Source organism: Acomys russatus, chromosome 13 (assembly GCF_903995435.1).
Source record: "Acomys russatus chromosome 13, mAcoRus1.1, whole genome shotgun sequence".
Classification (NCBI taxonomy): domain Eukaryota; kingdom Metazoa; phylum Chordata; class Mammalia; order Rodentia; family Muridae; genus Acomys; species Acomys russatus.
Window position 1 is genome coordinate 70,675,291 of NC_067149.1, and position 12,352 is coordinate 70,687,642.

Sequence of the window (12,352 nt, forward strand, 5' to 3'; positions counted from 1 at the left end):
TAAACCGACAGGCAGCCTCGATGACTGAGAACCAGAAGCTGCTGCGCCCATAGCTGCATCCCCAGAACCAATTATAGTCCCAGCCTCATGCTATTCAAAAATATGTGTCGAATAAGAGCTTGCTATGTACCTAACATTGATCATAAGAAGACAGTATGAAAAAGCAGCAACGAGATGGGGGTAGACATCGCACACCGTGACATTTTGGAAATTGGGTCGTTACTTCCTCTATTGTCTATCAAGGAAACAAACCCTTTGTCTGCGTTTTCACAGGGGAAACATGCACATAGAGCCTCCAGGCTCAGTCCATGCTCGCCTGGTTTCCTCACTGGTGCGTGGTTTCTGTCTTGTTGGAGGGTGAAGCCTACAGATACTAATTAACTTGAGAAGTGTGTGACTATCCACTGATCAAACTGACACCCTCTCAGGGTAGGGCGGAGCTTGAAAAGCACTGGGGACCTACCGCAGTTGCCGGACACAGCTTGATCGGTGTGGGGTCCTGTGATTGGTTTTGGCAGTGCTAATTAATAAGGTCTGACAAAAACGTAATTGTAAACAGAAACGTCTGGCTGTAACCCGACAGAAAGTAGAATAGTGAACACAAGCTGCTGTCACTGTGATGGCTCGGGGCCGACACCGAGTCCTCCTTACAGCTGGCTTCTGGCATAGCCGTGCGTGCGTGTGAGCGTGCATTTTAATCTCACAAGTCACATGCTACTGTTAGACTAAACTGAGTGTCTAACTTTGTCTCATAAGCTCAGTTCAATGTACATCCAAGTAACTTTCAAATCATCCTTTCCCTGCTGTGGCGTTAGCTATAACATCTGAGGAGAAAGGCTGATAATTAGTCCAAGAGGAGCTTCAACTGCTTAAGGCCTGGCCCAGAAGAAAGAGCTGTGGATGTGCTGAACTCTGCGCTGGGAGACTGGGCCCTCCTCCTGGATTGGTGTCTATGTCAACCAGGATTCTTTGGTTGCAAGTAATAGAACCAGCTGGAGCACCATGAAAGAGAGATATGTTCTGTATTTCCTGCGCCCTCTTTGGCTACAGAAAGTTGGGGTGAGGGGGAGCTGCTATGAGCAAATGTCCTTGTTGTATGGTGGAACATCTTTTGGGTAGATATGCCCAGGAGTGGTGTAGCGGGGTCTTGAAGTAGAACTATTTCCAATTTTCTGAGAAAGCACCAGATTTATTTCCAAAGTGGTTGGACAAGTTTGTACTCCTACCAACAATGAAGGAGTGTTCCCCTTTTCCCACATCCTCTACAGCATGTGCTGTCACTTGAGTTTTTGATCTTAGCCATTCCGACTGGTGTGAGATGGAATCTCAGAGTCCTTTTGACTTGCATTTCCCTGATGACTAAGGACATTGAGTATTTCTTTAAGGTCATTAGAGATTCCTCTGTTGAGAATTCTCTGTTTAGCTCTGTACCTCATTTTAAATTGGATTATTGTTTTTGTTGGTGTTTAATTTCTTGAGTCCTTTGTATATTTTGGATATTAGCCCTCTGTCAGATGTAGGGTTGGTAAAGTTCTTCCTCAGTCTGTGGGCTGCGATTTTGTTCTGTTGACAGTGTCCTTTGCCTTACAGAAGCTTTTCAGTTTCATGAGGTCCCGTTTATTAATGTTGACCTTAGATCCTGAGTTGTTGGTCTTCTGTTCAGGAAGTTGTCTCCTGTGCCAGTTGTTCCAGGCTCTTCCCTACTTTTTCTTCTATTAGATTTCGTGTATCCAATTTTATGTTGAGGTCCTTGATCCGCTTGGACTTGAGTTTTAATTTCCTGAATGTTTTGTGTTAGAAACATTTTAGATTTAGTCTTTTTGTTTAACGGGTGTGTCAATTTCTTCTATTGTATCTTCTATTCCTGGGATTCTTCCGTCTGTTGTAATCTGTTGCTGATGCTTGTGTCAGAAGTTCCTGTTCTCTTCCCTGGGTTTTCCATCTCCAGAATTGCCTCCGATTGTGTTTCCTTTCTTGCTTCCATTTCCCTTTTCAGGTCTTGAACAGTTTTATTCATTTCCTTCTCCCATTTGATTGTATTTTTTTTATATTTCCTTAAGGGATTCATTCGTTTCCTTCACCTGTTTGATTGTGCTTTCCTATATTTCATTGAGGGATTTAAAAGCCTCTTTCAAGGTCTCTATCATTTTCATAACATCAGATTTAAGTTCGTTTTCTTGCGCTTCAGGTGTGATAGATATACGGGGCTCCGTGTAGTAGGATAGCTGGGTTCTGGTGGTGCCAAACTGCCCTGGGTTTTGTTGCTTGTATTCTTACACTGACTTCTAGCCATCTGGTTGTCCCTGGTGTTAGCAGGCCTGGTGGTCCCTGGTGGTAGCAGGCCTCTGGTTTTCCTGGATGGCACCAGGCCTCCAGGAATACAGGGATTCCTGGTAGTCTCTGATTGCAGCTGGGGATGGGGCCTGGGAAATGGAGCTTGCCTGGGAGCTGGAGTGTGGCACGCCCTGGGGAGATGGAGCCCAGAGGGCCTGGGGCAGAGTAAATGGCTGCTGACCACAGCTAGCCTTCTTAAGACTGGACCATTTTTCCCAATTTCTTGAGCCACCCCAAAAGGATGACTAATTTTTAAAATGTTTGTATTATTTGTTTATCATCTAACTACTCTCTCTCTCTCTCTCTCTCTCTCTCTCTCTCTCTCTCTCTCTCTCTGTGTGTGTGTGTGTGTGTGTGTGTGTGTGTGTGTGTGTGTGCACATTTGCATGCCTACAGAGGCCAGAAGAAGCTATCTGTATTCCCTGGAGATAGAGTCACAGGTAGTTGTAAGTCATCCCAACACCAAGGTTCTGTGGGAGATGGAGAGTAGGTAGGAGGCGGAGAGCTGAAGGGCTAACAGGAGGTGGGAAAAGGAAGGAATCAATGGCCCAGAGTTCAGGGAGCCGCAGCAGGGGATGGCGCATGCCAGGTAAAATGGCAAGGCCATGGAGGAGTGGTTTGTCCTGAAAGACACATTCTGGCTGCTGGGCTGAAGATGGAGTGGAGAGAGGCAGAAGTGGGTGGCCACTGAGGCTCAGAAGACCACGCTGGATGGATCAGAGTGCAGCCCCCAGCCTACCTCCTGCCCAGTGGCTGCAGATGGACAGGCCCACAGCCCTTGCAGTTAAATAGTTATAGCCAGAGGCCACTTCTGCGTCCATGTGCAGCTGCTTGGCTTCCTGTCCCTCCTCTCTTTCACTTCTTCCCACAATAAGCCACCGTCACCCAGCTAACCGAGTCTCAGCAACCCAGAGGAACCGAGAGGAGAGCAAGGCATAAAGAGAAGCAGCTCAGCATCAGTTCCTATCAGCACCTGACTTCCTCCAGCTAACTCTCTAGGTCTGAGACCTAGGAGAATTCTTGCGTGAGCGCCGTGAAGCATCGTGGCTGATTGTGACTCTTATTTTCTTAGGCTGAAAACTAACACTTGGTAAAAATTACTGAGACTAGAAGGGAAGGCCAGTGGGAAAGGAAAGTGGGGCTTTTAGTATATGGAGTGAGAGGGAGTAGATAGACGATAGATAGATAGATGATAGATAGATAGATAGATAGATACATTGATAGATAGATAGATACATAGATACATTGATAGATAGATGATAGATAGATAGATACATTGATAGATGATAGATGATAGATACATAGATAGATAGATGATAGATAGATACATAGATAGATAGATAGGTAGATGATAGATGATAGATAGATAGATAATAGATAGATAGATACATAGATAGATAGATACATTGATAGATAGATAGATAGATAGATAGATAGATAGGTAGATAGATAGATGATAGATAGATAGATAATAGATAGATAGATACATAGATAGATAGATGATAGATGATAGATACATTGATAGATAGATGATAGATACATTGATAGATGATAGATACATTGATAGATAGATGATACATTGATAGATGATAGATAGATACATAGATAGATAGATACATAGATAGATAGATACATTGATAGATGATAGATGATAGATACATTGATAGATGATAGATACATTGATAGATGATAGATACATTGATAGATAGATGATAGATACATTGATAGATAGATAGATGATAGATACATTGATAGATGATAGATAGATAGATAGATACATTGATAGATGATGGATAGATGTTCTAGTAGAGGCATGACTTTGCCAGCTGAAGATGTTTATGTTTGGAATTTGGGGGACTCTTCAGAGGGTGTATAATGCTGGCACCCCAAGAGAGGCAGCAGATGGACGCTGCTCTCCCTTACTGCCCCTGCTTGCTCCTGATGCTTCTGCCTTTGCTGGTTGCTGGATTGCTAGTTGCTGGTGGGAGGTATTCTGACTATGATCAAATTTTCCCCCAAGGAGCTACTCTAATGATATCGATGCCCCCTTTCCCTACTAACCTTCCATCTCTTACACGTAGCATTGAGAGGTTGGAAGGGAGGAATAAGGGTGGTAGATGAAAGAACCCAATAAAGTAGCCAAAAGTCAAGCTACAAGGCACCATGACCAAAAGCAACACTTGGGGAGGAAAGGGTTTATTTCACTCATAGTCTGCATAACAGTGAGGGTAGGAACACACGTGGGGCAGGAACCTATGGCCGTGGAGGGCTGCTGCTCACTGACTTGCTCTTCATGACCTGCTCATCCTCCTTTCAGGACCACCAGCCCAGCAATAGCACCACCCGCAATGGGCTGGGCCCTCCCACATCAACCACTAATTAAGAAAATGCCCCATAAGCCTGCCAACAGCCCAATCTTTGGAGGCATTTTCTTAATTGAATTTCCTTCCTCTTAGATGACCATAGCTTGTGTCAACCTGGCATAAACCTATTTGGCACACCCCTCAAGCTTCTTTGCATCAGAGCCTCTTGGAAAGCTGCTTAAATGCAAAGGTCTGTCTTTTGAGGCCTGTCGTGAAAATATCTGACTCAGGAATTCTGAAGTGAGGTCCAAGCATCCGCATTCCAGCAAGCAGGTTCCAGATCGTATCTGAAAGGCAGCAAATCCCTCTGTAAGGTAGAGTGGAACCCGACATCTGCGCAGAGTTCCACAGCTGCTCCTTCCTTCTACCCTGGGGCTGGATGAATTCGCTTGAATTTTGCACCTACTTCACACAGTCTATTTGCCCCAGAAGGAGGCAAGTTGGCTTTGCTCCAGACTTGTTCAGAGCTCTGTGGTTTGAATTTGGGGGTGTTACTCAGAAGCTCTGCGTGACAGGTTCCAAGCTGTTGGGACTATTTTAGGAAAGGTGGGAGCAGGGAGGGTTAGCTGGAACAAGTGGGTCACTGGGAGCATCCTCTCGAAGGCCGTACCTGGCCCACAGTCCTTTCTCTCTATTTTCCTATCTCCTGTGAGATGAGTGGCTTCACCCACTTGCCCCTGCCACTATGACACTCAGCTTAACCACAGGCTCAGCATCCAATAAGCCAATGAGAGTGGCCTGAGGTCTGTAAAGCTGTGAGTCAAAAGACAAATTCCTCCCCTTTAACCTATTCTTCTCAAGTATTTTTCACTGACAGAAAGTCTGGCTAACGTGCCCCTTCCTGATCATTCTCCCTAAGGAGGCCCCACTCTGCATTCTGCGTAGCATACAGATTCGTGTCTGTCCATTGTTATCTGACAGCACAGCTCTAAGAAGACAGGGACTAATTCATCAAGGCGACACCACCTCTTAGAACTGAGCCTGGAGCATAACGGATGGGTGGGCGGGCCTTTCAGAAAATATACTTTAAATAATTAATGCTGTAGTTTAAATAGAATAAATATCATTCTGCTTCATGCCTGTAAGGCCTTCTTTGAATTTATTTGTTGGTTTTTTTTTTTTTTTTTGCCAATGTTAGTAATTTTTATCACTATTTCAGCAATTATTGTAATATCAGTGAAATTGGGTAACAATAGTTAGATGACACAAAATAACCAGGAAAAGTATTTATCTGAATTCAATGCAAACTTGGTTCATTAGAAAATGTCACTGGGACACCACCACAGCCAAGAAGGAGGACATAAATAAAAGGACGTCCCTTTAGAGAGCAGGAGGATGTTGGCATCTCAGCACCTGATCAGTGCAATAAATACACATTATGGCTGGCTGGCTGCATGACAATCACTGGTCTAGTCAAGGGACATAATAGAGGATAAGACATATATGATATATATTTATATATGAGAACATGGCCATCAAAGAGCCTTTGAAGGAAAAGTGGAGAAAATTAAGCAATACAATATAGTATATAAGAAAGTAATCGTGACAATACAGGAGGTAAACTTTAAACCCCTTCCCAGATCTAGCCAATAGTCAGAATATTCTCCACAGTTGAGTGGAGAGTGTGATATGACTTTCTCACATACTCTGGTGCCTCACATTTGACCATGTCCCCTGGAGGGGGAGACCTGGTGGCACTCAGAGGAAGAACAGCAGGTAGCCAAGAAGAGACTTGATACCCTATGAGAATATACAGGGGGAGGTAATCCCCCTCAGGAACAGTCATAGGGGAGGGGAATAATGGGAAAATGGGGGGGGGGATGGGAGGATACAAGGGATGGGATAAACATTGAGATGTAACAAGAATAAATTAATAAAAAAAAAAGAAAGTAATCGTGGCTTTAGGAGAAGGAATGTGGAGGATTAAAAACTGTGTGTGTGTGTACTTGAAGTAACATAGCTAGGAAAAGCATCAGGAAAAGGTAAGCTGGAGAGAAGACTTAAGTGAGAGAGGAAAGAAGTCTGTACACGCCTCTCCAGCGGTTCTCAGCCTGCAGGTTGCGATCCTGTGAGGGTGAAGTGATTTCATGGGGTTATACATCAGACATTTACATTATGACTCATAACAGTGGCAAAATTACAGTTATAAAGCAGCAACAAAAAATGATTTTGTAGTTGGAGGTCATCACGACGTGAGGGACTGTACTGAAGGGTCACAGCATCAGGAAGGCTGAGGACCGCTGTCCTAGGTCAACAGCAGGAAGTGCAGAAGCCCTGAGACTGGTCTAGGCTTTGCCTGGTGAGGGGTCACGGGGTGGGGTGGGGGGAGAGGCAGGGCAGTTGGGCAGACCAAGGAAGAGCTTGATGGCAGGAGGTGAGGTTGGAGAGCTGCGGTTTGGGGTGTGAGGCATCGGGTGGATGTGAAGCCATTGGCCATTTCCGGGTTTAAACTTAATCGTGGTTTGACTTACATTTTAACAGCTCCACTAGCATTATTTTTGAAAAGCACTAGCCTGCACCAGACTCCAGACTCTCACAAAAGAAGCTTAGAGTTTAGAAAAATTTCTTCAGAACCTAATTGCACGCATGAATTCCTGGGTTGGCTCTCTAAAACCTCATATACTGAGGGTGGCGGCACGTGCTTGATGTTCAAGGTCATTGTTCGTATATAGTGAGCTCAAAGCCAGCCTGGACCGTGTGAGGCCCATCTTTAAAAAAAAAAAAAAAAAAGAAAGAAAGAAACAGTTTAGGATTGATTTCTCTTTAATCACAATCATTCCTGTTACACTGCACTATTTAAAAAAATAATTATTGATCCTCTACTTCAAACCAGATGTTGTAGATGTTTTTTCATGTAGAAGAAAGAAATACATGAAGACCATTTATAGAAGAACCTTGTGGGTGGAGAAGGCAGCACCGAAGATGTCCAAGAGGAGACGCTCATATCAAGCCATTGGTACCAGCAGGCAGGAGACATGAGATGGTCCTCGGTGGAAGAGACACAGAAGATACTGCCTGTGAAAAGCCCTAGACTATAAAGCATTTATGTTCAGACAAAGTATTTCTCACTAACTTGCATCTGCATATCCCAATATGCCTGGGGAAAGATGGCTAAGTGGGAGTTTTCACTTTGGCACGGAGGCAGTGATGAGGGGAAAATTCCTCAGGGCAGACAATTACATCAGCATCTTTTTCTAATTTATATTTTAAGTAGTGCTAGCATTCCCCCAAGGCCTGGTGACAGACAGGCCTATAAATACATTAAACACAAGTAATCCTGGCACAATTGCCAGCCAAAGAAGACCCCACCCCCTTCCAGATTCAAGCCCTGTTTCAAGGCAATTACATTTGAAAATGTAAAATCTGTAGCTAATCAATCTAAGGAGAAACAGGCATGGCAAAACAATGCCCTCCCTGGCCCGCCCTCCCAGACCCGCCCACCCAGGCCCACCCACCCATGTGTTTCTTCAGCCTTTAGGCTAGGCCAGCACCAACTGCTAGTTTAGGAAAACAACTGGAGGCATAGGCTAGCAAAGAGGGCAGGAACAGGAGGGACACACACACTCACACATGCACACACATAGACACTCAAACACATGTGTGCACACATACAGACTCACACACACTCACACATGCACACACACATAGACATACACACACACATTCACACACACACACTCACACATTCACACACACACACTCACACATGCACACACACAGACACTCAAACACATGTGTGCACACATACAGACTCACACACACTCACACATGCACACACACACTCACATACAGACTCACACACACTCACACATGCACACACACACACACACACTCACACATGCACACACACATAGACACACACACTCACACATGCACACACACACACTCACACACACACACACACACTCATACTACATATTCTCAGCTTTTCCACTTAGAAGCTATTTGACCCCAGGCCAATCACTCTCCTCTCCTCTTCCTGTCGGTGAAAGGCATTTTTGTGGTAATTTAATCTATAGGACAAATGTCTCAGACCCAAACCGGCCTCTGAAAACTCTTTAGCATTAACATGATGTCATGGGTGGAAAATTCCTCCTCTGACTTAGTGGGATCGATTTAGTCAAAGCCAAGGTATGTTAAAAATACTATGTAAATGTATTGTTAACCTTTAGGCTATGTGTATAAGGTGTATATGAAACATAAATAAATAAATAAAACAAAAAGCTATTATTATGAATATGTAAACATGATAACATCTGTGAACACTTGAAACTTCCAGTTTGAAGCATTTTGGATAAGGAACACTATGCTATGCTATGTGCTACGGATATGACATTGAACACAGTGCTGGCTCACACGGTTGGACAATGTGTGTTGCCTGGTATTGGATCTCATGGTCACACATGTACATACAATACAGTTTCAGATATGGCTGCATTTCGGTTAAGACCCTGCAGACTGCGTGACCCAGAGCATCACGATTCTGGAGTAACAGGAAGCTGTAATTTACCACCAGGGCCATCTCAGGCCATCTCAGTCCCTTTCATTGCTATTTACTTTAACCTCTGTATCTGACCTAATATTCTCATGACTAAGGAGAATTCTCGAAGGCAGAGCTAAGCTCAGTAGAGCTCCAGCCTCCAGCAAACCTAAGCCAACAATGCTCTAAGATGACACAGAGTCCCATTGATTTCACCACTTTGCAGTAGTGTCACTCCCTCGTTCCCCCATTGATATATTTGGGGATGCATCGACTCCTGGCTTTCTTTTATGCCGTGACTATAAAGTGCATGCAACCTCTTTGATGGCAGGACATTTGTTCAGAGTCGTGTGAGTCTGTGCAGCTTGTGGGGGTTGGCTCCCTCTTCCTGTGGGTTCTGGAGACACCTGAGGTCACCAGGCAGTGGGTGCCTTTACTAGCTAAGGCTTCTCACTGACCTTCAGAATGAACTGTTTCCTTACTTCCTTTAAAACAGAATCATTACTTTATGTCAATACACGAATGGAGTATATTTTGATGAGGTCAGAGGCTAAAAGCTAAGCAAGTCTCAGTCCATGGGCTGCTGAGTGCTTTCTTCCTGACTTGCTCCTGGTAAAACATTTGGGCCAGCCAGCAATGCAAAACTAGCCCAGATGTTAAGGACGTCCTGGACTAGCATCAATAAAATGCAGAAACAAGTCTCAAAAAGGCCAAGTGCACCCACAGGTCACTAATCTTTTAAGTTGCCAAAGCAAATTCAACATAATTAAAAAACCAACCAAATTCAAATCGTCCTCCCCAAAGCACTCAACATGCATGATAAAAGATACTTAAACTGGTAAGGAACCCAGAAGTGGTAAATACGGCCTATAGCCAGGAAGAAAATCTGCCAATGCTACCAACGCCAATAGAACCGCAAACAACGTAGATTATAGGGTTGGTGGGAAAAATATTTTGAAAAATGACTATAAATATCATCAAGTATTTGCTTGCATGAGAGCTGGAGTCCTGTAATCCAAGGACTGGAAGGCAGAGACAAGTGGACCCCGGAGCTCACTGGCCAGCCAGTCTAGCTGATTCCACAAGCTCTGCATTCAATGGGAGAGCCTGCCTCAAAAGTCAGATGGAGAGCCACTGAGAAAGACGTTGATGTCGACATCTGGGCCTCCATAAGTGGACACACACACACACACCACACACACACATTGTCACACACACACTCACACCACACACCATACGCACAAACACTCACACACATACTCACACACACACATACACACACCACACACACAAACACACACACACTCACACATACCACACGCACACCACACACACACCATGTACAGCACACATACACACCACGCACAACACACACACACACACACACACACGAAAAGATGAACACAAGAGCAATGTAAGGAAGATCTGGGAAGAAAGAGAAATTCTGGGGCTGTGTCCCTCAGATGAGGAAATAAGATAAAGCCCTTTTCTCCAGAAAATCTGAAGCTCAGTTTGCTCCCTTGTGAACAAATGGCGGGCAGGAAAGCTTGTGAAACCTCGCTGACAGGTCATTACATAGGTGCTTGAGTGACAGGGACCCAGAGCAGGAACCCGATCGGAAAGGATCCTAAGCCTCACGTGAACCGAGGTTACTTATGACTGGACAAAAGCAGTGAAAACACACTGCTGAAAAGGCACAGGGGCTGGTGTGGGACACACCAAAAGACTTTCCAGTTCCGCTGGTGATGCTGACTGTAAGATCATGAAGTGCTCCCTGAGTGCACTCCTAAGGGAAGAATTATTATACACCAAAGCGCAAGACGCGGACGCTTGCAGAATCAGGAGGGAGCTACTTGAGACATCCTTTTTCTTACCGCTGCTAAAGACATGTTGTTATGCTACTGCGGTGTGATGCCCTGTTCTTAGGCTCGTCAGGGCTCATGGGATAACAGACATTGGGGACTGTTTATTCTACATAAAGAGCAATTTTCCAAATGAGAGATGCTTTTTTCTTTTCCCTCCTGGGTGGCTGTGTCACATCTACAGAGAAGCCTATTGCAACTGCATGGCGGGCCTGGGAGTGGGAGCCATCTTAGGGAAAGAAACATTGCTGCATTCAAGACCAAAGCAACGTGCAGCAAAAAATTAGAACAGCCCGCTCATGGCTGCATTTGCAAGTCTTATTTTCCAAACTCCTGTCAGCATGGTGAGTCACACGCAGGGGTTCCCAATTACTGCCAGGCCTAGATTTAGATGTGTGAAGTTGAGACACAGAGAAGATGCTGAGGTTGGTGCAGCTGAATTTTTCCCACCAATGACCTAAAAGAGAGATTCTGCTCGTAACTGTGAAGTGCCATTACACTATGGAAGAAATATGCTATCAGTGAGAATTAGAATTTCAAACTACATATCTCAATGAGAGAAAACGCAGAAAGAAAATTAGCTTCATCCTCAATAAGTTTCCCCAGGGGAAGCTGGAGGCTGGAAAGATAAAAGATAATGTCACTGTCAGATGGATAGATTCGGGGCACGAGGGACAAACTGCATCATTGAGTCCAAGAACAAGGAAGAAAACACACACACACACATAAACATACAGAGGGAGAGATGGGGAGGGAGGGAGGGAGGGGAGGAAAGGAGGGAGGGAGAGGGAGAGAGGAGGGGAGGGGGGAGGGGGGAGGGGAGGGAGGGGAAAGGAGGGAGGAGAGTGCGAGGAGGAAGGGGGAGGGAGGGAGGAGAGAGAGAATGCAGAGACCACAGGGCCAGTCATCTGCCCTGATCATGACTGAGTAATTCTGTAAATCTTTGCAGTTGTCGGTAGTTTGGAAAGATGATCACACGTTTGTGAATGAAAATTATGGCAGAAAGGTTAAAAGGAATACTGGAACTCGGTCTAAATCTGACAGCTGGGAAAATAGCACTTTTCCCATACTTAAGAGCCCTTGTCCTAAGAACAGTATCTGGGGTTTTTATGGGCAAATCCTACTTAAGTATCCTTAGGAAATGAAATTAGGTTGTGTAGGCACTAAGGGAGGATGCAAATCAGACAGAGTCCATAGCAAAGTTAATCAAGTGCATAAAGTGTGACCCTCTGACTCCTCCACAGGAGCTCGCCTGCCTCTCTCCAGGGAGGTGGTGCCTGCTGGGAAGAATCTAAGTTCTACACTGGGGGAGG